The sequence below is a fragment of the Chiloscyllium plagiosum genome, unplaced genomic scaffold (assembly GCF_037043375.1).
Source record: "Chiloscyllium plagiosum isolate Xiang-an unplaced genomic scaffold, Cpla_swu_hap1 HiC_scaffold_11, whole genome shotgun sequence".
In the NCBI taxonomy this organism is placed as follows: domain Eukaryota; kingdom Metazoa; phylum Chordata; class Chondrichthyes; order Orectolobiformes; family Hemiscylliidae; genus Chiloscyllium; species Chiloscyllium plagiosum.
In genome coordinates this window covers 65040753-65062550 of record NW_028270149.1, presented here as the reverse complement: position 1 = coordinate 65062550, position 21798 = coordinate 65040753, and the positions used below count along the sequence as shown (strand labels likewise).

Here is a 21798-nt window from a genome sequence, read left to right as displayed (position 1 = left end):
TACTCATGTCTCGCTAGATTCTGGACATCATGAGTTTGAAAAATGTCATGGATAGAGGCTTTGCAAGTTGCTTTGGTTCATTTTGTATATGGTGCACACTGTTGCTGATGTACTTTGCTGCCACAATACTAGAAAAAATGATTGGAGATGGTCGTAAATTGATCAAGCAGCCTGCTTAATTCTGAATGATTAGCTATGTTCTTCAAGACTCTTGCCTGTCTAATTCTAAATGGTGCCAAATTTCATGAGTAGGTTTGAAGCTGTACCCATTCAGGCAGGTGCAAATGACTCAGTCACATCCTTGCCAAGGCTTTGTAGATAATGGATGTGATTTGGAATGTCAGAAAGTGAATTACCAACTGCTGTATTCCCAATTATTGTTGTGGTTGGTCCAGCTAAATATATGGTAAATGGTAGCTCAGTATTTTGATTGGGATTCAGCAATGGTAATGCCATTGAATGATCAGAAATGATTAGATTCTGTCTTGTTGGAGATTTTACTTGTCAGCTCAAGCCTGGTTGTCTAGGTCTTGTTGCATTTAGACACAAACCTCTTTAGTATCTGAAGAGTCTGAAATGATGTTGAACGTTGTGCCATCATTTAATGAACATTCCTGCTTATAGCTTTATGACGAAGGGAAATTTGTTAATGAAGCAGTTGATGATAGTTGGGCCTTGGATGCTACCCTGAGGAAGGGCTCTTGTGGGGCAGTGGTAAGATTCCTACCTCTGGTGCAGGAGGCCTGAGTTCACATTCCCACCAGCTTCATAGGTGTGTAATAATATCACTGAACAGGTTGATAAGAAAATATCTATCCTGAGGGATCCATGCACTGATATCCTGGGGCTGAGATGATTGGCTCCAATAATGACAACCTTTATGCTGGGTAAAGCTACAATTAGGTGTTCCTAAGTGATTACTATTGATTTCTGTTTGCTAAGGTAGCTTGCTGTCACCCTCACTCAAATGCTATCTTGAACAGGTTGGTGAAGAAGACATTTGGCATGCTTGCCTTCATTGGCCAGAATATTGAGTATATGAGTTGAGACATCATGTCCAGGCCATTGGTGAAGCCCCTTTTAGAATATTTCATACAATTCTGTTTGCCCTCCGATAGGAAAGATGTTATTGAACTTGAGAGAGTGCAGAAAAGATTCAGTAAGGCATTGCTGAGGCTGGAGGGTTTCAGTTATAGGGAGATGCTGAAAAGATTGGGGCTTTTTTTCTCCATCATTGAAGATGGGGATCCTCATGGAACCGTCACTTCAGGTTGATTGTTAATTGTCCATCACTATTCACAAACTGGATGTAACAGGATTACAGATCTTTACTTTATTCCATTGGTTTTGAGATTGCTTAATTCAGTCTATTACTTGTTGCTTTTTTTTATGTAGTATGCAAGCAATCATGAGTTCAAGCTTTACCAATTTTAGACTTTGGTGACATTGAGGAATTCATGATGTCGGTAGAGCACATGATGATGTCTGTTTCCTGCAACTTATTTTTCCTGGAGATAATCGCCATTTTTTTGCCAGAAGCTGTTACTGAAGTAGCCCCAATTCTACATCAAGCATAGCTGACCAGGGGACAATGCTACTATTGCCACCTGTCACAGCAGGCATATTAGAAGAGTTTACAGGTTGATAACCAACCTTTTGGGCCATAAAAACACATATTCCGTGGCCACTGAGTCATGAAATGGTTCTTCAACCCAGAGTTACTGTTCAGGCACATTACCCATGGCAAAACAAGATCTCCTAATTTCACCAGGATGTCACCATTTATTTTGGTTTGCCTGGTTCTGCTCCTGCATGCTTTCATGAAATCTTCATTCAACCAGGGTTGATCTCCTCACTTGCACGAGGGAGATGACACATCGTGATGTTAAGGATTGTAGTTAAATAGAGTTTCACAGCACCTCAGGGATATCCAGCTTCTAGCTGTTAGATTTGTTCTGAATCCATCTAATTTAGCACAGCATTAGTGCCACATAGCATTATGCAATCTGTCTTCGTTGTGAAGATCGTACCTTCTCTACACAAGCACTTGCAGTGGTCATCCCTGGCGTTACTATTATGGACAGACAGCAAGGTGAGAAGTGAGGTCAAGTAGGTGTTTCCCTCTGGTTGATTCTCTTCCCAGCTGCTACAATGTCAGTTTGTCAGATATGTGCTTTAGTGCTAGCCAACATTATCAGTAATAGAGTCATAGAGATGTACAGCATGGAAACAGACCCTTCGGTCCAACCTGTCCATGCCGACCAGATATCCCAACCCAATCTAGTCCTACCTACCAGCACCCAGCCCATATCCCTCCAAACCCTTCCTATTCATATAACCATCCAACTGCCTTTTAAATGTTGCAATTGTACCAGCCTCCATCACTTCCTCTGGTAGCTCATTCCATACATGTACCACCCTCTGTGTGAAAAAGTTGCCCCTTAGGTCCCTTTTTATATCTTTCCCCTCTGACCCTAAACCTATGCCCTCTGGTTCTAGACTCCCCCAACCCAGGGAAATAACTTTGTCTATTTATCCTATCCATGCCCCTCATAATTTTGTAAACCTCTATAAGGTCACCCCTCAGCCTCCGACACTCCAGGGAAAACAGCCCCAGCCTGTTCAGCCTCTCCTCATAGCTCAAATCTTCCAACGCTGGCAACATCCTTGTAAATCTTTTCTGAACCCTTTCAAGTTTCACAACATCTTTCCAATAGGAAAGAGACCAGAATTGCATGCAATATTCCAACAGTGGCCTAACCAATGTCCTGTACAGCCGCAACATGACCTCCCAACTCCTGTACTCAATACTCTGACCAATAAAAGAAAGCACACCAAACGCCGCCTTCATTATCTTATCTACTTGTGACTCCACCTTCAAGAAGCTATGAACCTGCACTCCAAGGTTTCTTTGTTCGGCAACACTCCCTAGGACCTTACCATTAAGTGTATAAGTCCTGCTAAGATTTGCTTTCCCAAAATGCAACACCTCAGTGATGAAGTGTTATGGATCAGATCAAACTCTCTCAAAATATAAGATTGTCTCGACCTTAAATGTTTCTTATTTTAAAGGTATGCAATTCAATTGCTCACACTACTGGACGTTAAGCAAAATACATTTTATTTCTACATTGCATTTAAAATGCATACCAATTAAAAATAAAAGAAAATAACTAGTTTAACTATAACCCTATTGAAATAGAATCACAGAATTCCTATCCTTAACAATGCTTAATAAATTCCTATGCTTAAAAAGGCTTAACAAAGGAATTGATATATTAACTACTGCTAATTAACTGTTCCAATAGAGTAACATCCCACAAACTCACCCTTGGCAAAGGCAAATTCCGTAAAATAGATTGTCTCACATGCAATTCTAGCAGCAGGAAGAGAACCCCAGCTTTTAGCTGTAACAGAGCGAGGAATAAAAGCTTCCACTTTCAGCTTAAAGACCCCAGCAATTGCTGCTGAAAGCGAAAACTAAGAATTCTGGTTCTGTGGGAATTTGACAATAACCAATCAGGCTGCCTCTATTGTTCCAACGTAAGAAACAAAAACAAGGCATCATAAGCTGTTTACTTTATTCGGTTTGAGCAGACCTTTCATCACCTCTGTCTCAACATTTCTTCATTTTAAAAAAAAGGATGAAATACCCTTTTAACATATATTGTCACAGAAATCATAGATTCTTGATAATAAAAGGGCAAAATGTTATATTAAGGAAAGGCACCTTACCTTTAAGAAAGTTCACAGTTTAATGATTCCACATGCTGTGTGTTTAAAATGTTCTGACTCTGCCTGAAAGTTAGTATGCTATGTACTTGCAATCTAACTAAATAGAAATTGGGTAGTTGCTATATTGCATGCTTTATGACTTGTAATATGTCCTACAGTTTTAAGTGGACATAGGCAAAGAGTTAATTAACCCTTGATGAGTAACTGACTATTGGACCATGACCGTTAATATGACAAATGTTGACAGGAATAGGTAAATGCGTGGCATCAGATCACCTATGATCTTATTGAATGGGCCAATAAGTTTGAGGGGTCAAGTGGCTTATTTTTGTTCCTGATTCATATGTTCATCCTGTTTATAGGTATTCCTATCACCCATTGAAGGCATATGATAGGGCCTTGCTACCTTCAGTATTTCTTCCAAGTGGTGTTCAACATGGCGGAGTACTGGTTTATCAGTTGAGGGAGGGAACTAGGGTTCAATAAGTAGGGTATTTTGCAGCCCATATTTAATCTCAGTTCAAGAAATTTCATGGGGCCCAGAGTCTATATTGAGGGCTCGTAATTCAACTTCCTCTTGATAATGCATCGGTATACAGTTACCTTTGTTACATTTGTTTTACCAGTAGGTTGTGATAATGAAGTGGGAGACATTGGGTGTAGGATATGATTTAGAGTGAATGACTGTATCAGCCTATTGCTGATATTATATTGTAAATGACAAAGCTTGATTGATTAACAAATGAATAAATTGTTGATTTATATAATTTAGAAGTCAGACAGCAATGTCACAAATTATCAATTTGTTTAATAACACAGCTGTAAAACATGGCTAACAGTATATTCGTAGTAAATATAAAATTACCTATTATTAAATAAATTAGCAATGCTACAGGCAAAATGGTATTTAAATTGTACCAATTTTTTTAACATTAGTATGCTTAATTAACACTGAAATAAAATGTCCAAGACTGATGTGAAGTCAATTTGATTATTTAGAATTAAACTCCATGCACATCTAAAAATGTTTAACATCTTCTTCTCTAAGTTCATAACTTTTAACAACATGATGCCTTAATCTTGTACAAGCTTACCCTCTCAAGCTCGCCATAGTAGAATTGGTTATTTCACTTCTCCAATCACTCTGTTCACTTCAGAGATGTTCAAAACATAGGAATAGGAGTGGACCGCTCAGTTTTTGATTTTCTTCAGTTCAGTTAAGACAAATAGCCTCTAAAGATAAAGAAGATTATTTAATTTTGCGGCAATTTTAATAATTTCATCAGCAATGTTTGGACTGTATATTTCTCTCACCACCCTCATCTTTCAAAGTTGTAGTTATTAATACTAACACTCCTCTAAGGTAATGTTAATTCAACCTAGAATTTTAATGTAATGATGATTAGAAACTGATTTATTTTTAAACTGTTGATTCATGATTGTCCTAGAAAAGAACCCTCAATTCCAGTCAAATGGAATATAGATAAGTAGGCATGATGTGGAGGTGCCGGTGTTGGACTGGGGTGGACAAAATCAAAATCACATGGCACCAGGTTATAGTTTGTTTGAAAATGTAAGCTTTCAGAGCCCCAACTCCTTCCTCGGGCAGTTTAGGTGTGAAGCTATTCTGGTCAGCAGTCAATTAATGTGGAATTTTATAAATTCCTACTTTGGAAATAAAACCAGTCTGGCTCCAGGCTGAGATACAAACAGACTTGAAACATGACCTCACACCTAAAATACATTGTCTGACATGAGGTGTCACTTTATTCTGATTAAACCTGAAGTTATCTTGGGGCACTGACTTAAAAGAAATTCTGGGATTTACATATTAATCATTTGAAACCTGCATCTCCATTCTAACTGATGAAAGACTTAATAGCCATCTAGGTTTGTTCAATACATTCGCAGAAGTTGTATGACTCTTTGATCTTTTACTTATAAATTCTGTGCCCATTGTATTCTTTCTCACTAGCTGCCTGAGGAAAGAGTGAGGCTCTGAAAGGTTGTGGTTTCAAATAAACCTGTTGGACTACAACCCTGTGTTGTATGATTTTTGACCGTAGATAAGTAGGCTATTGTACTAACAATGACAGTTCTCAATTGGCAATTCTGAAGTCTTGTCCATTATATGCTCCAGGCTAATTGAACAGCCCAATGTAAACTGAAAATAATGATTTTTGCTTTGCTACATCTATACATTAGATGTAGATAATGCTTGATTCCACTTGCCTTCTCTACTGCTTTCACTAACACATGATGACTTTGCTTGAGGGAAATGATTGAAGAATTACTGTTATATTCAGAAAATGCCTTCGAGAAATTCATAACATTCAGGCCAATTTACATCCAACAAGGTCTCACAAACAATACTGTGACAATGACCTAATTTAAGTTACAGAAATATTTTTGTCAGGAAACTGGAAAGTATATGATCTTGCATTTCCTCAAACATTGACCCTGGAATCCTCTACTTTTATCTGAGAAGATCCAATTGCAGTGTATTTCGGTAATGGTAATCTCATGGGAAACCCTCAAAACTGTATTGTAAGGGGTTAATTCTGGTGATATGCTAATGAGACACAGCATAAATCATCATTAAGTAATAGAATATCACATGAATGTGTGCTGTTTTGCAGTATCATGAGACAAAATTACAAAGATGTTTTTCTCAATAAAGTTAATGTTTTCCTTACCTCAGCAGACTTATTAAATATTTTTGGCTGCACACTTATTTTTCTTAAAGCCAGGTGTACATATGTATTAAGCACCAATCAGAAACATTGAATATGTCTGTTCATAATTGCTCAATAGGACAAAATCTCTATTTATGTTTTACAGTTCAGCACTACTTATATTATCTGAACTTGCTTTTCTCTGCACCTAGGCTGGTGCACTTGTAGTGTGGAAAGCAAAGATTGTGTATGATGTGAATTTATTGTTCACTTTGAATGGATGGTCTTTCTATTCATTGAGCATATTCTACAGTCCCACATGCAGTCTGGTAATTGTAGGCCGGTTTCTGCTTCATTGAGTCATTTTAGCATCATGGAAATATTCTGTAACTGCTGTCAGATTCTCGGGATGGTGATTTCTTTCCAAGCTTTGTTTTCTGGTGTGCAGTTTGGGATGGATGCACACCTGAATCAGATATTGTTGCTCTCCCCAGCCAGTGTCATTCTTTGACACCTTAGTGTCAGTAAAACTGGATTGTGTGAATGATTTTTGAACCATAAATCTAATCACATATCTATACTGTTTGGTAAACTTCACAAATAGCAAGTGTCATGGTACCTCTCAAGGGACACTGCAGCATTTCATTGTGTTTACCTTGAGCAAACAGAAGTCCTAATGAGCAGAATCTAATGTCACAGATAATCTATAGTTTATCTCTGTGTAAGTCAAATGCTAACCACAGGTGTAGTCACCCAATTGAATTAAATTTTATCAAGTCTTTACTCGATAGTTGATGGGATGTGGTAATGTGCATAACAACATCAACTTGTACTTATATAGCTTCCTTTATAGAGTAAAGCACTGAAAGGATTTTTATCAAACAGAATTTGATTCATTTACTGAAGCATTCAAAGCAAAATCAATTTAAAAAGATAACCCTTTAAGCACTGTCTGAGGAGAGAAGTAAACAAAGTAGGGAGATTTCAGATCCTAAGGCTTAGGTAAATGAAGGCAGAATGAGTGGTGAAAATAAAGGAAATGTGTAAGACCAAAAGTGGAGGAATGCAGAGATCTTGGAGGATATTACAGGTAGGAGGGCAAGTTTTAAAAACAAGGATAAGAATTTAAAAATCAAGCTTCTGAATTGGAATATTTGGCATGCATTGGGTAGGTGAAGGGATGTGTTTTGAGAGACAGTAGGCCTGGAACAATGAACTGATGGTGCAACAGCTCTATTCACAGTATAAAATTCAACAGCATAGGAGGGGAATAAATCAACATGATCAAGCTCTGATAAGTCATTTTTATACTGTTTCTAAATATAAACACATTCCATTAGTTTTGATATGAAACTTGGATATGATCATAAATTCAGAAAGTTGTGCAAGTTTAGTTTAAAGATGCCTAATTACTAGCTGTGTCCAGCATCTAGTTTTTATGAATATTTGGCAAAGTTAATTTTCTATGAGACAAAGGGATTGTGTTGAACCTGAAGAACTGTAATTGCTCATAGTTAACAAATCTATGTGGATGACCATTTTATATCAAAGTTGTCCATGATTTTATTTTTGATAGCAATGGTGTATTTGTGATCCTTTTTCACTGAATGATTTAAATAGTCAAGTGGTAAACCTCAGAAAATCATATTGCAATTTTTTGCTATCACTCCTAATGATCAACCCATTATCCACTTGGTCAATTGCCTGTAATCTCTAAACTCAAAGTTGTCAGCTCAGGACATGCTTCAAGAGCTTTTCAAAGTTTAGAGATTTGTGACATACTGATTGACATTCATTCAATCTGAACTACCATCCTAAGTCTGAGAGAAAGCTCATTCTTCTAAAAACTGCTTTGCAAACATGTGAAATAGCAACTGAGGTATGCCTCAAGCTCTTCGGTCTACTCAGTCATTCAATAAGATCCTGGCTGGTCTGATCACTCCATATCCTGAGTTACTCCTGATAATCTTATAACTCCTTGCTGATCAAGAACCTATCCATCTCCTACTAAAAAGTACTCACTGCCCTTTGGAAAAGAGTCTTCCAAAGATGCACAACACTCTGTGTCAGAAACGTTCTCATGCTTTTGGGATGATTTCTGAAATTATTTTTAAGCAGTGGTTCTATCGTTTCAATAGCTACCCTGTCAAGAACCCTCTGAAACGTATGTTTCAATAATGTCAGCTTACTTTTCTAAATTACTGTTGATATAACCTTAGCCAGGCCAAGTTATCCTCACAAGACCAAGTGTTAGTCTTGTAAATCTTCTCTGAATTATTTTCTATGCACTTACATCCTTCCTTAAATAATGAGATCCAGTCTCTACACAATATTCCAGTTGTGGTCTGACCAATGCCTTGTACACCTGAAGCATAATGTCATGATCCTGGATCATAACATTGGATCACCTTTGGGTTTATTGAAGCTTTAACTTCAGTGTGTGTTTGGTGAAAGAAGCCTGTTGCAGCTAAAGAGATGACTGCAAATGTAAATTAAATTGTTGTCTGGACAAAATGATTCAGAATTATCACAACTGACAAAGCATCAAGGAAGCTTCCAAAAGGATGGATTGAAAAATGAAAAAAAAATGCATTGCAAACTGAACTTTACTCCTGGAATTCATCTCCAACTGTGAGCATGGTGAAAGAAAAGACAGCAGTCCAGGCAAGAAACATGTCTTGTATATTCCTATAAAATGCTGGTCTGTGTGCGCTTGTGGAACATTGCTTGTGAGTGAGTTGTGGTACTCTTATGTAGTGATCTGGCTTCACATGCAAATATGCTATGATGGTCACAGTCAAACAGCCACACTTCCATCAACCCTGCCTTGCAGGTAAAGATTCTCTTGATCTGAGTGCCAGAGCCAGCTTTCCAGCAAGCCAGTCACAAGGAAACTTTTTACGTCCTGTGTGCTGCCAGTCAACCACCATAAACTGAACAAAGGGCTTTCAAATGACCAGAAAAGCCAAGAGTTTAAAAATTGACTGTTCAACTGTTAATGTTTCACAACCTGTAGAATCTAATTGATATGTCTTCTATTTTAGACTTTTTTTTGAGTCTACCTTCTCATTTCTGATCTGTGAGCCTTTGTGTTTTATTATTATTATTTCTTCTCATGTTTAGTAACCAGTAAACTCATCTGTTAGCTCAAGCCTAATTACATTGACTCCTTTTAATACCTACTTTCATTTGGTTTGGGAGAAAGCTATCCACATGGAAGGGGAACACGGATTCATCCCTCCTCACCCGTGAACTTGCAAACTTCTTATATCCGATCTGAAATCATAACTAAGTTTGGGGGTATTCTCCTGGATCTGATGGTAACAATAAATCCTTACTTTTGTGTTCGGTTCCTATCACAACAATTAATAGTATTGTCTTAGATTTCCTAATTATTTACTATAGTGATATAGTCACATTTTGTGGTTTACGCACTAGGATATCCAGATTTCTCTCCACATCTGAGCGCTATAATTTATCACCATTTAGATAATCTGTTTTGTTTTTATTTTGCCTATTAAAGTTCACAATGTAGTCAGGTAATGTGGTTTGCTTAGACTTTCAGGAGGCTTTCGACGAAGTCTCAAGTAGAGATTAAAGTACGTGGGACTGGGCTTGGTGTATTGAGATGGATAAAGAATTGGTGCACAGGCAGAAAACAGAGGGCTATAAATGAGTCAATTTTCTGAATGGCATGCAGTCACTCTTAGGGTATGGCAGGGATCAATACTAGGACCCTAGCTATTAATAATATATGTTAATTATTTCAATGAAAAAAATATATGTAACATCTTAAAATTTGCAGATGACGCAAAGCTGGGTGGATGAGGGAGCTGTAAAATGGATGCAGAGATGTTGGCAGAGTGAGTTTGGTCAGACCAAATACCTAAAAGATGCAATAGCATGTGAGATAATACACTTTGATAACACAATTGGCAGATTATTGGTTGGTTGCAAACAGAGAAGGCAATGTTCAACAATACCTGGGTTTCCTTGTGCACCAGTCATTGAAAGTAAGCGCACAGGTGCAGCAGAAGTAAAGAAGGCAAACTATATGCTCACCTTCATAGTCAGAAGATTTGAGTAGACAAGGATGACTTGCTGCGATCATACAGAGTATTGGTGAGGCCACACCAAGAATGTTGTGCAATTTTGGCCTTCTTATCTGAGGAAGGATGTTCTTGCTATAGAGGGGTGCAGCAAAGGTTTACCACATTGATTTTTGGAATGGCAGGACTGATGTATAATGAGAGATTTAGTTGGTTAGGAGTTTAGAAGAATGAGGGGGATCTATAGAAACATTGTTAACGGGACTAGACAGGTTAGATGCAAGAGAGATTTTGCAATGGTGGGGAGGCTGGGGACATAGTGTAAAGATAAAAGGCAAACATTTTAGGGCTGAGATGGACAATAATTTCTTCACCCAGTGAATGGTGATCTGTGAATTCACTCCCACAGAAAGTGGATGAGACCAAAACTTTGTGTTTTCAAGAAGGAGATAGACGTAGCTCTTGTGACTAAAAGAATCAAGGGATACGCGGAGAGTCGGTGTAGGGAATTGAGCTCAATGATCGGCTGATCATATTGAATGGCTGAGCAACTAGAGGGGTGGAATGACCTATTTCCTGCTCCTTTCCTCTATGTTTCTATGTAATAAATTGGTTAAATATGATTTCCTTTTCACAAAACTGTGTTGACTCTTCTTGATTACCTTGAACATTTTGAAATCACTTGCTTTAATGCCTTTATTAATAGCTTCTGACACCTTCCTTATGACAGCTGTTCAGCTAACTGCCTGTAATTTGCTGTTCAGTCTCATTCCCTTTTTGAATAAAGGAGAAACATTCACTATACTCCATTCAAAAGAAACACAGTTTAAATCTAGGGAACTTTGGAACTTTGAATATAGTAGGTCAGCTATCTTGCTAACCTCTTCTTTCAAGGCATTAGGATGAAGTCCATCAGGATTTTAGGACTTGTCAGTCTGCAATTCCAACAATTTGCTTAGAACCACTTCTCTGGTGATTTTTTTTAAGTTCCTTCCTCCATTTTCCGGTCTGAAGCTATTTCTGGGATGTTCTTTTTAATGCTTTGCTGTGAAGCATAAGCAAAATATCTATTCAGTTTATCTTCAATATCATTACTTTTCCTGTCTAATTCACCAGATTCACTTTCTTAACAATGAATATTCACTTTGTTAACCGTGTCCTTCTTATTAATGGCTATAGAAACTCTTACTATCTACTTTATATTTCAAGCTAGATTTCTCTCAAACCTTGATTCCACATCACCCTCCCAAACCCAACCCCTCCCCCATTAATCTTTTCAGTCAACGTTTGTTTTTCCCTTGAGGAGCCTCCTTCATAACAAGTTTATCAATTAATCCTATCTGGTTTAGTATAAGTTAAAAATTGCACAACACCAAATTATAGTCCAACAGGTTTATTTGGAAGCACTAGCTTTCACAGCATCGCCTGAAAACTAGTGCTTCCAAATAAACCTGTTGGACTATAACCTGGTTTGGTGTGATTTTCAACTTTTGTCCACCCCAATCTAACACCGGCTCCTTCAAGTCATGTTTTAGTATAGTTTGCTTTCTGACAAGCTCCATCTCATACTGTTCAACTAAGGAATTGTTAAAATATTCTTTGAATTCTTCTTTTTGTTTAGCATTATCCATCTGATTTTCATGGCCTATATCTATATTTTTATTCACAGAACTTCTGAGTAAAGCTAAAAACCATGTATACTGGACTGTTTGAGTTCAGCATTTATGTTTTACAAGTTAAACAACATGGAAATAATGTAAAGGATGTAAGATTCTAATCATAAGAGATGCATTTTTCATATGACATCAAGCTGTTTCCATGCCAAAATACCAAATGATTGCTTCTCTGCCTGTTACATAATTGTTCTGTTGTACAATATGTGCATAATATATCTGAACTAATAACACAGCAATTTAATTGATTTAATACTGTACAAACAGGGAGTCGTGATTGTTTGATATTTTCTACTTGCCAGACTTACAGAACTACTGAGAATCCTATGCAAGTTCTTTTGCTGCAGAGGTGTGATACTACTATGAACTAGACAATTGTTAACCCTAACAGAGCTTACAGGATAACTGAACGACTGGGGATTGATTCACTTGTGCAAAGACCTTTTCAACAACAAATGAGTGTTGGAAAAAATATAATTTTCTGACAAAATATAAGCATCTTAATTTTCATTCTGACAAAGACTTTAATACACGGTTGTGGCGAGAAAGGGTCCTAATAGTGATCCAGGGACTGAGCTCTTAGTCAAGACTCATACTTTGATGAACCATTCTGTCTAGTTGTGTGCAGCTTAAAATGAAGGTCGGTCTCCTTCGTAATGTGGGACAGTCAAACATTAAAGATCTCATCACACTATAATAGGAGCAGAGAGCTTTCCCTTTTCCTCTTCCCCTTCAAATGATAACAGGTTACTCATTTAATCGATTGTTCACCCCAATGTGGATCACTTGCAAGTGCAAAATATCTGCCATGCTTCCTGAGCATGTTCAGTTTATGTCGTTCAACAGTGATTTGTTATATGGAATACAATGAGACATTCAAATGTTGGGCATATTTACGTCACAGCATTTAATGTGAGCTTGCATGAACAGCTGTAAATAGGTCTTTATATTAATGTAAATGTATTGAGTTACTTTGGGTTCCACAGGCATCAGCTTACATCAATAAATTTAAAGCAGATAGTTTAATACTTTACTTACTTGATCCCAAAATTCAGTGGCTGAAGTATTCTGAAAGCACACGAGACAGCCTTCCACTGAAAGTGTGCTCAAAGCAGTGAGCCATTCATTTGACTGCATTAAATTAGAGAGCCTGGTTTTCCCATGGAAGCACTGCTTTACAGCAAAACGAAAAAAATTAACTGCTAACTGCAGAGGCCAAGGGATTGTGTGCAGCAGGCTGTGTAAACAGTTCCAGAACAATTACCAGTTTAACTTAGTGGGAAAAATTGTTTTGACAGACTGGCTTTTGGAGCACTTTTGTGTCAGACTAGAGCATTTTCTACATTATACCAGTGACTCCACTTCTAAAGAGCTCATGGCCAGAAAAGTACTTATGGATCTTGTAATCATGCACATAATCAAGTTATTTCCTCTTTTAACTGACAAGAAATATTCCTGTATTTATCGATTATTTTTCCTTCACTTTAGAACTGATCGTTTAGTTTGCCTGCAGTTTAATCATCAATAAGGCTTAATGCAAATGAAAATGAATAACTCCCTGGGAACTCATATAAATAGACATTGTTTAATCTTTTCAAAACTCAGGATCATACCAAAAAAAATGATAGTCCTTTTACTTTCAGTATATTTGGCAATCCTGGAATAAAGTGTGGTCGAAATTAAATTGCAAAAGTGAAGTCATGACAGAAATTTCTGCTCAAACTCTTATCAAAAACTTCAAATCTTCTGTGAATCATTTCAATTATGCTGTGTTTAGAATTTTTTTTTGCCCTGCTGCATTCAAAAAAATCTACTCTGATGTAAGAGAAGTAGTCTAATACGGTTTTTATTATTCTAGCTGAAAGTGGATGGAGCATTATTTTTTTTAAAAATTAAAGTGGAAGAAAAATACAAAAAGAAATTATGAACTACTGGTTAGTATTAGTTGGAATACATAGACCAATCCTGGATATCATACTTTAAGAAGGATGTGAAGGCCTTGGAAATAGTGAAGAAGAGATTAGTGTTACGACACAGTGGTAAACCCTTCAGTAAGTTAAACCAAACATCCAGAAATGCTCACTTTGTCTCATAATCTGTTAAATTATGAGTGACAGAGAACTCCCAAATTCCAATATTTACAGAAAATAACATCAATTTATTTTTTAACTCAAAAGCGAATATGAAACAACAACTATTCGCAACTCTCAGCCCCCTTTCTCTTAACTGCTCACCATCTGCCTCTACCTCTATAACAATATGCTGTTCAAATAAAATTACATCATCTTAATTTTCAAACCACAATTCTGGCTGGAGACCTTCCTGGGTCGTTGTCTTTCTTTTTACTACAAATATGTTACATATGAAAAGGTGCCTTTGATCGAGAGTGTTTCTTGGATCTCTGTCGATGGCAGTTGTTCCGTCTTCAATTTTGAAAATGCCTGCATTTTTATATCTTCAATATCAGGTCATCTCATTGGTCTGATGTTAGCAAAACAATAAATTCAAACTTGATTGGGTTTTAGTATCTTGGGCATAATTGAAACTGGTTAGATTCAAATTGTTGTCAAAACAGCAACTAACTCAAGTATCCATTTCATAGCCAAATGGTACATATTTTCAATTTTCCAGTACAATGTGGGATTGCCATTTAGTCATATATACGGGTGCCTATAATCTCTCAGTTCAGAACAACGTTCACCCTCTCTGAAAGGTACAAGTACATGCCTTCAACTTCATAACATTAGATTAAGCCAGTGATGAAAACACTCAATTAAAAGGAACAACTAGTGAAACTGGGGTTATTCTTAAAGTAGGAAATGTAATGGGGAGGTCTGAAAAGCATTTAATAGAATCACTAAAATATAGAAGCTTGCCTTTTAGCCCATCGAGACCGCACTGATGCTTTGACCTGTAACCCCACATTTCCCAAGGCTAATCCACCTAGCCTGTGCATCCCTGGACATTATGGGCAATTTAGCATGACCAATCCACCCTAACTTGCACATCATTGGAATGTGAGGGAAAACCCATGCAGACACAGGGAGAATGTGCAACTTCCACACAGACAGTTACCTGAGGCTGAATTGGAACCTGGATCCCTGATACTGAGAGGCAGCAGTGCGAACCATTGAGCCACCATGCTGTCCCCAAAAATGTTCAAGTACTTTAAGAACATTAGAAAAATAGTAAATAGATAGAGATGCAGGCCATTTGGCCACTCAAGACTGATTCAACATTCATTAGAATAAAGGTTGATCTGACATTCCTCATATCTGCTTTCCTGCCTTTTCCTCTTAAACATTGATTCCCCTACTGATCAAGCATTTATTTATGTCCCTATCTCAGCCTTAAATAGTCCTGAGGACTCTGTCCCATAGCTTTTTTTGGCCAAGGAGTTCCAAAATTCCACTTCACTCTCAAGAAATTTCTCCTCATCGCACCTTAAATTGGCACCCCTTTTTCTAAGATTATGCTTCTAGTCCTAGATTATTCCATGAGGAAAAACATCCTCTCAAAACTGACCCTTTTAAACCCCTTAAGAGTCCTATATGTTTCAATGAGGTCACCTCTAATTCTTCTAAACTCTAGTGAGTAGAGTCACTTAGCCTTTGCTCATAAGACAATCCCTCCATACCAGGGATCATCCTCCTGAACGTTCCTTGAATTGCCTGCTTTGAAAATTTAATTTCCCTTAAATACAGACTAATCCTGCTCACAGTACTCCACATGTGCTCTCACTAGAATCTTCAACTGTTTGCAGTAAGACTTCTCCACTTTTATTCTCCAATACCCTTGAAATGAGGGTTAACATTCCATGACCATTTCTAATTACCTGCTGTACCTGTATGCTAGTTTTTTGTGTTTTGTGCACACGTACCCTGAAGTCTCATTGTGTTGCAGCTTTCTGCAGTTTTTCTAATCTTAAGTAATATTCTGTTCTTTGCCTCTTCCTTCCAAAATATCAACTTCACATTTTCCCACATTATACTCCATTTGCCAACTTTTCTCCCCAACTCACTTAACCTATCAATATTTCTCTCTAAACTGTTTGTATACTTCTTGTAAGCTACCTTTCTACCTATTTTTATGTCATCTACAATTTTGGCTCCAACACAATCACTTCCTTACTCAAGTCATTACTGTATATTGTAAACATTTGTGGGGCCAGCACTGATCCCTGTGGAGCCCCAAAGGTCACAACAAGAGCGATGTGTTGTATTCAGAGTTCCAAAAGGTTTTCCGCCCAGAACCTCAAAAAAGTTTAAGTTATAAGATAATATCCCACAATGTTGGAATCTGAAAAAGAACCCCCTATCCCCATTTGCTATTTCTTGCTCATGAGCCAATTCTCTATCCATGCTAATATACTACCTCCAACACCATATCTCTATAGCTAACTCTTTTAGGATTCTAAGATGCAAGCCATCAGGACCAGGGACTTAGCTGCCTTCAGCCTTATTAGTTGCCTAATACTATTTCTTTAGTGATGGTATTGATGCGATATTTGAAGAACTTTCCACTGTAAAGACTGTTGCGAAATATTTGTTTAACTTCTGTGCCATTTTCATATTTCTCATAGCCATCTCCTGTAAAATGGCCCATTTTTATTTTTACCTCTGTTCCTTTCTATTTATTTTAACAAGTACTTATTGGCAGTTATTATGTTCCTTGCTAGTTTGCCATTGTAGTTTACTTTCTCTATCTTTATCTTTTTATTCCTCCTGTGCTGAATTCTGAGTGATAGTCTTCAGGGCTATCACTGCCTTTTGCATCCTTTTTATTTTTTCTTTCAACTTAATATTTTCTTTAATTCCTTGATTGGCTAGAGTTAGTTCACCCCTCTCAGAATCTTTCCTACCACTGGGATGCATCTTCATGGATTATCTTGAATTATCTCCTTAAATATCTGCTTGTTTACTGTTATTCCTGCTAATCTATCTGCCCTGTCCACTTTAGCTAAGCCTATCTTCATTTCATTATAATTCCCTTTATTTAAGTTAAACCCAGTTGTTCTGGCCCAACTTTCTCATTCACAAAATGAATGTTCAATTCTATCATATTTTGATGACGACTTCCTCTGAGATCTTTTATTCTGAAGTCATTACCCATTACTAAATCCAAGACAGCCTTCTTCTGACTGGTTGGCTGCATGACAACAAGGACGTTATCCCAAATGCACTCTATGAACTTGTTGTTGTACCTATCTTTTCCAATTTGATTAACTCAATCAATATGAAGATTAAAATCGCCCATGATTATTGTTCTCTTTTTTTTTACTCCTTTTATTTGTTGATTTATTAGCTTTCCCATAGAGTGGCTACTGTTTTGAGTCTGTCTGGATTTTTTTCAAGTTTGAAGTTTGGATTACTTCTACCAATGTCATCTTCCTCTTGCTGTTTTATTACCTCTGCCCAAATGAACTCTACATCATCTGAACCTAGATCACCTCTCATAGTCCTCCTCATTTCATCTCTTACTAATAGTGTTAACCCACCACCTTTTCTATCCCAACTATCTCTCCAAAAGTTCAAGTGTCCCTAAATGTTAAGTTCCCAATTTTGATCTCCTTACAACCTTGTTTCTGAAATGTCTATGAGTCATATTCATTTAACTTTATCTGTACCATCAGATCATTGACTTTATTCTGATACAAAGTCTTTAAGTTGGTTCTATTCTTGTGCTTCCTTGGTACAATATGACATTCACACATTTTGTCCATTCGTTTTATTTTCTGAGACCACATCCACCCCATCATCAACCAGCAGTCTTTCCTTCTCCTTTACTTTGTACAATATTTCATGAATGTCATCATCACACCCCCCCCCCCCCGCACCCCTCACCACCTAACACCACTCCCACTTAACTCTTCCCCCTCCCCACCCCTTTCTGTTAAAGTCATATCCATGGTTCTCGTTGTGCCAATCACCAGAACTCTGGTTCCAGAATGATTTAGGTGGAACTCACCCCACTGGAACAATTCCCTCCTTCCCCAGTATGGGTACCAATGTGGCATGAATCCAAACCTGTTTCTCCCACACCAATCTTTGAGCCACATGACTATCTCTTTGTGTTGACCCTGTGGCTCAGGTAGGAATCTGGAGGCTCTTACCTTTTTAGTTCCGGTTTTCAAAATAGCCTGTGGCTGCTTATTTTCCCTCAGCAGAACCTCCTTTCTCTTTTTTACCTGTATCATTAGTGTCTATGTGGACCATGACAGCTGAATATTTCCCTTCCCACTCTTGGTTTCAATGGAACCCTGATGAGAGAGAGTCACACAACGTGGAAACAAACTCTTTTGTCCAACTCATCCACGTCAACTAGACATTCCCATTTGAACTAGTCCCATTTGCCAGTATAAGGTTCATATCACTTCAAACCTTTCCTATTCATGTACCCCCATCCATAGTCTTTTTCAATGTTGTAATTGTACCCCAACCACTACTTCCCCGGCAGCTCATTCCATACATGCACTATTCTCTGCATGGAAAATTTACTCCTCAGATTCTTTTGAAATCTTTCCCCTTTCACTTGAAACCCTATGCCCTCTAGTTTTGGACTCCCCCACCCTAGAAATAAGACATTGTCTTTTCACCCTATCCCTGCCCCTTATGATTTTATAAACCTCTAAAAGGTCATCCCTCAGAATCCAAAGCTTCAGGAAAAATGCCCCAGCCTATTCAGCCTCTCTCCCTATAACTCAAACCCTTCAATCCTGCCAACATCCTTCCAAAACTTTTCTTCACCCTCTCAAGTATAACAACATCCTTCCTATACAAGAGCGACCAGCACTGTATGCAGTATTCCAAAAGTGCCATCAGCACTGTCCTGTACAACCACAATGTGACATTCTAATATTATGACAAATGAAGACAAGCTTGACAAACACCGCCTTCACTATCCTGTTTACCAGCAACTCCACTTTCAGGGAACTATGTGCCTATACCCTTCAGTCTCTTTGTTCAACAACACTCTTCTAGGTTCTACCATTAACTATAAGTCCTGCCCTGGTTTGCCTTGCCAAAATGCAACACCTCACATTTATCTAAATTTAACTTGCTCATTGACCCATCTGATCAAGGTCCCATTGTACTCTGAGATTATCATAGAATCTCAAACCCATTAGACAAGCTCAAAGCCTGAGGGTCCTTCAGCCCTACGTCCTAGTTCCCTCTATCTGGCTTGCTCACAGCCACATCTCCCTGTCCCTAATCACTGACTGAATTTAAGGTGGTTAATCCAACGGGTGTGACTGCCTCCTGAAACTCAATATCTAGGTAACTCTCCCCCTCCCTGATGTGTCACAGTGTTCAAACTCACCAAGTCTGAGTGGAGTCTGTCAAGAAACCAACACTTGCTCAAATAGTGGCCACTATGAACCACAATAAGGTGTACCAGCTCCCACATCATGCGAATACAGTACATCATTTGGCCCTGCCTTTCTGTTTTATTTACTTAGTCCTTAATTTGTTTTTTTTCTAATTATCTACTTGTATTTTAATTTCTAATCTGTAGAATATTTGTCCTGTTTGCCTTGAATCTGAAAGCAGTTGATACTAATCAAATTAGCAGCTATTACCAACCAATGAAAGTATGATTTTCATGTAGTCTCACATTTTGCTTTATGCTGGGACCCTGATCATGGTCTTCAGTTTATCTTGGGCTGTGCCTCACTCAGCAGTATGATCTCCTTCCGGATTGTGCGAAGTTTACCACTTATGTTGATATGCCAGTTCTCAATGGCAGTGGGGTTTGGTATATATGACAAAATCTGGTCCTCTCTCAGCCTAGTCCCTGTTGTGTTATGTTCACCAGAAACTGCTGAGGTACTTGGGGTAGATTCAATGGAACCGACATTTCACAAACAAAAAACTGAAATTACTGGAAGAACTCAGTGGGTCTGACAGCATCTGTGGAGAGACAGCGGAGTTAACCAGTCTATAATTTACATTTTTTTTAGAAAGGCAATACATTTGAAATGCTTGATTTAATACAGGGACTCTTGTCTGCCAAAGGAAGCTCTCTATGGTATCTGTAGCATTCAACTTTTCCTTGATTTTAAGTAACACTGTAACACTGATTATACTAATCTGACCTCGCTGACTAAAAAGCTGTTTGTATTGTGTGGGCAAATCATGAGACCAAAATGAAAGCATTATTTCTTGATCTTTAATTCTTTTTACCTCCCAAAATTTTTCAAACTCTATTTTTTGTTATTCCTTGTCCACATTGTACAAAACATTGGTGAGGCCTCTTTTAGAGTACTATGTCCAGTTCTGATCACCCTGTTATAGGAGAAAAATTATCAAGTTCAGAAAAGATGTTGCCGGAAATGGAAGGTTTGAGTTATCGGAAGAGGCTAGATAGGTTGGGATATTTTACACTGGAGCATATGAGGTTGAGGAATGAACTTAGAGGTTTTGTAAATCATGAGGGGTATAGATAAGGTGGGGGATTTCAAGACTAGGAGGCATAATTTTAAGGTGAGAGCAAATATACAGTACAAAGGACATGAGGGACAACTTTTTTACGTAGAAAATATTTGGTGTGTGGAATGAACTTCAAAAGGAATTAGATTAGATTACTTCACAGTGTGGAAACAGGCCCTTCGGCCCAACAAGTCCACACCGACCCGCCGAAGCGCAACCCACCCATACCCCTAACCTAACACTACGGACAATTTAGCATGACCAATTCACCTGACCTGCACATCTTTGGACTGTGGGAGGAAACCGGAGCACCCGGAGGAAACTCACGCAGACACGGGGAGAATGTGCAAACTCCACACAGTCAGTCGCCTGAGGTGGGAATTGAACCCGGGTCTCTGGCGCTGTGAGGCAGCAGTGCTAACCACTGTGCCACCGTGCCGCCCACGGTGGATCCACTGAATTGGTGGATCCGGGTACAGTTCTAACGTTTAAAAGACAATTAGATAAGTGCATGAATAGGAAATGCGTGGAGGGATATGGGACAAGCACAGGCAGGGACTAGTTTACTTTGGGATTATAGTCAGCGTGAATTGGTTGGACAAAAGAGTCTGTGTGCTGTAAGACTCCAGGACCTATTGAAAAAAATGACATTCATAAAGCAGGCAGGAAAAAAAAGTAGATGTCTGAAATGATATTAAGACATTGTAAATCCATGTTTTAAAAAAAAGGTAAGGGTGGGGTGGGGGGTGGGGGGAAGGCTGTCAGAGGTAGATTTTCTTCTTCACTGCATGGACTGTAATCTTTTACATCAAATTTGATTTCCATCCAATTAATGTAAAATGTCTGATGTTTGTGTGCCAGATTTAAATAATGAAGACTGACTTGTCATTGAGTGAAAACAACAAATACTGGAGATCACAGTGGGTCAGACAACATCCATATAAAGAGAGAGAGAGAGAGAGAGAGCAAGCTAATGTTTTGGGTCTAGATGACTGTCCATCAATTGGAGGATCATCTAAACTTGAACCATTAGCTTGCTGTCTCTTCATGGAGGTGATCTGAACCACTGTGATCTCCAGCGTTTGTTGTTTTCAGTACAGATTCCAACATCTGCAGTAATATGCTGCTTCTTCCTTATTGGGTATATTGCATGAATGACATATTGTTGGTGACAGAACAGACACATCATGTTCAGAACTGGTAAACATTCCTAAGAAAATTGAGGTCTAGAATTGTC

The 21798-nt window shown here is 38.2% G+C and overlaps 1 long non-coding RNA gene across 2 annotated transcripts in view; it reads right to left on the bottom strand.

Moving 5' to 3' along the window:
• LOC148148815 (uncharacterized) overlaps positions 1-21798 on the bottom strand; it is a 114714-nt gene that overhangs the window by 83581 nt on the left and 9335 nt on the right. Inside the window, exons 1-2 of one of the 2 annotated variants that reach the window (XR_015758587.1) lie at positions 13171-13311; positions 4830-4968 (exon numbers count right to left, since the gene is read on the bottom strand). This is a non-coding gene — a long non-coding RNA (uncharacterized LOC148148815). Of the gene's footprint in view, positions 1-4829; positions 4969-13170; positions 13312-21798 lie in introns of those variants that run through there. The other variant, XR_015758586.1, reaches the window with a different exon arrangement.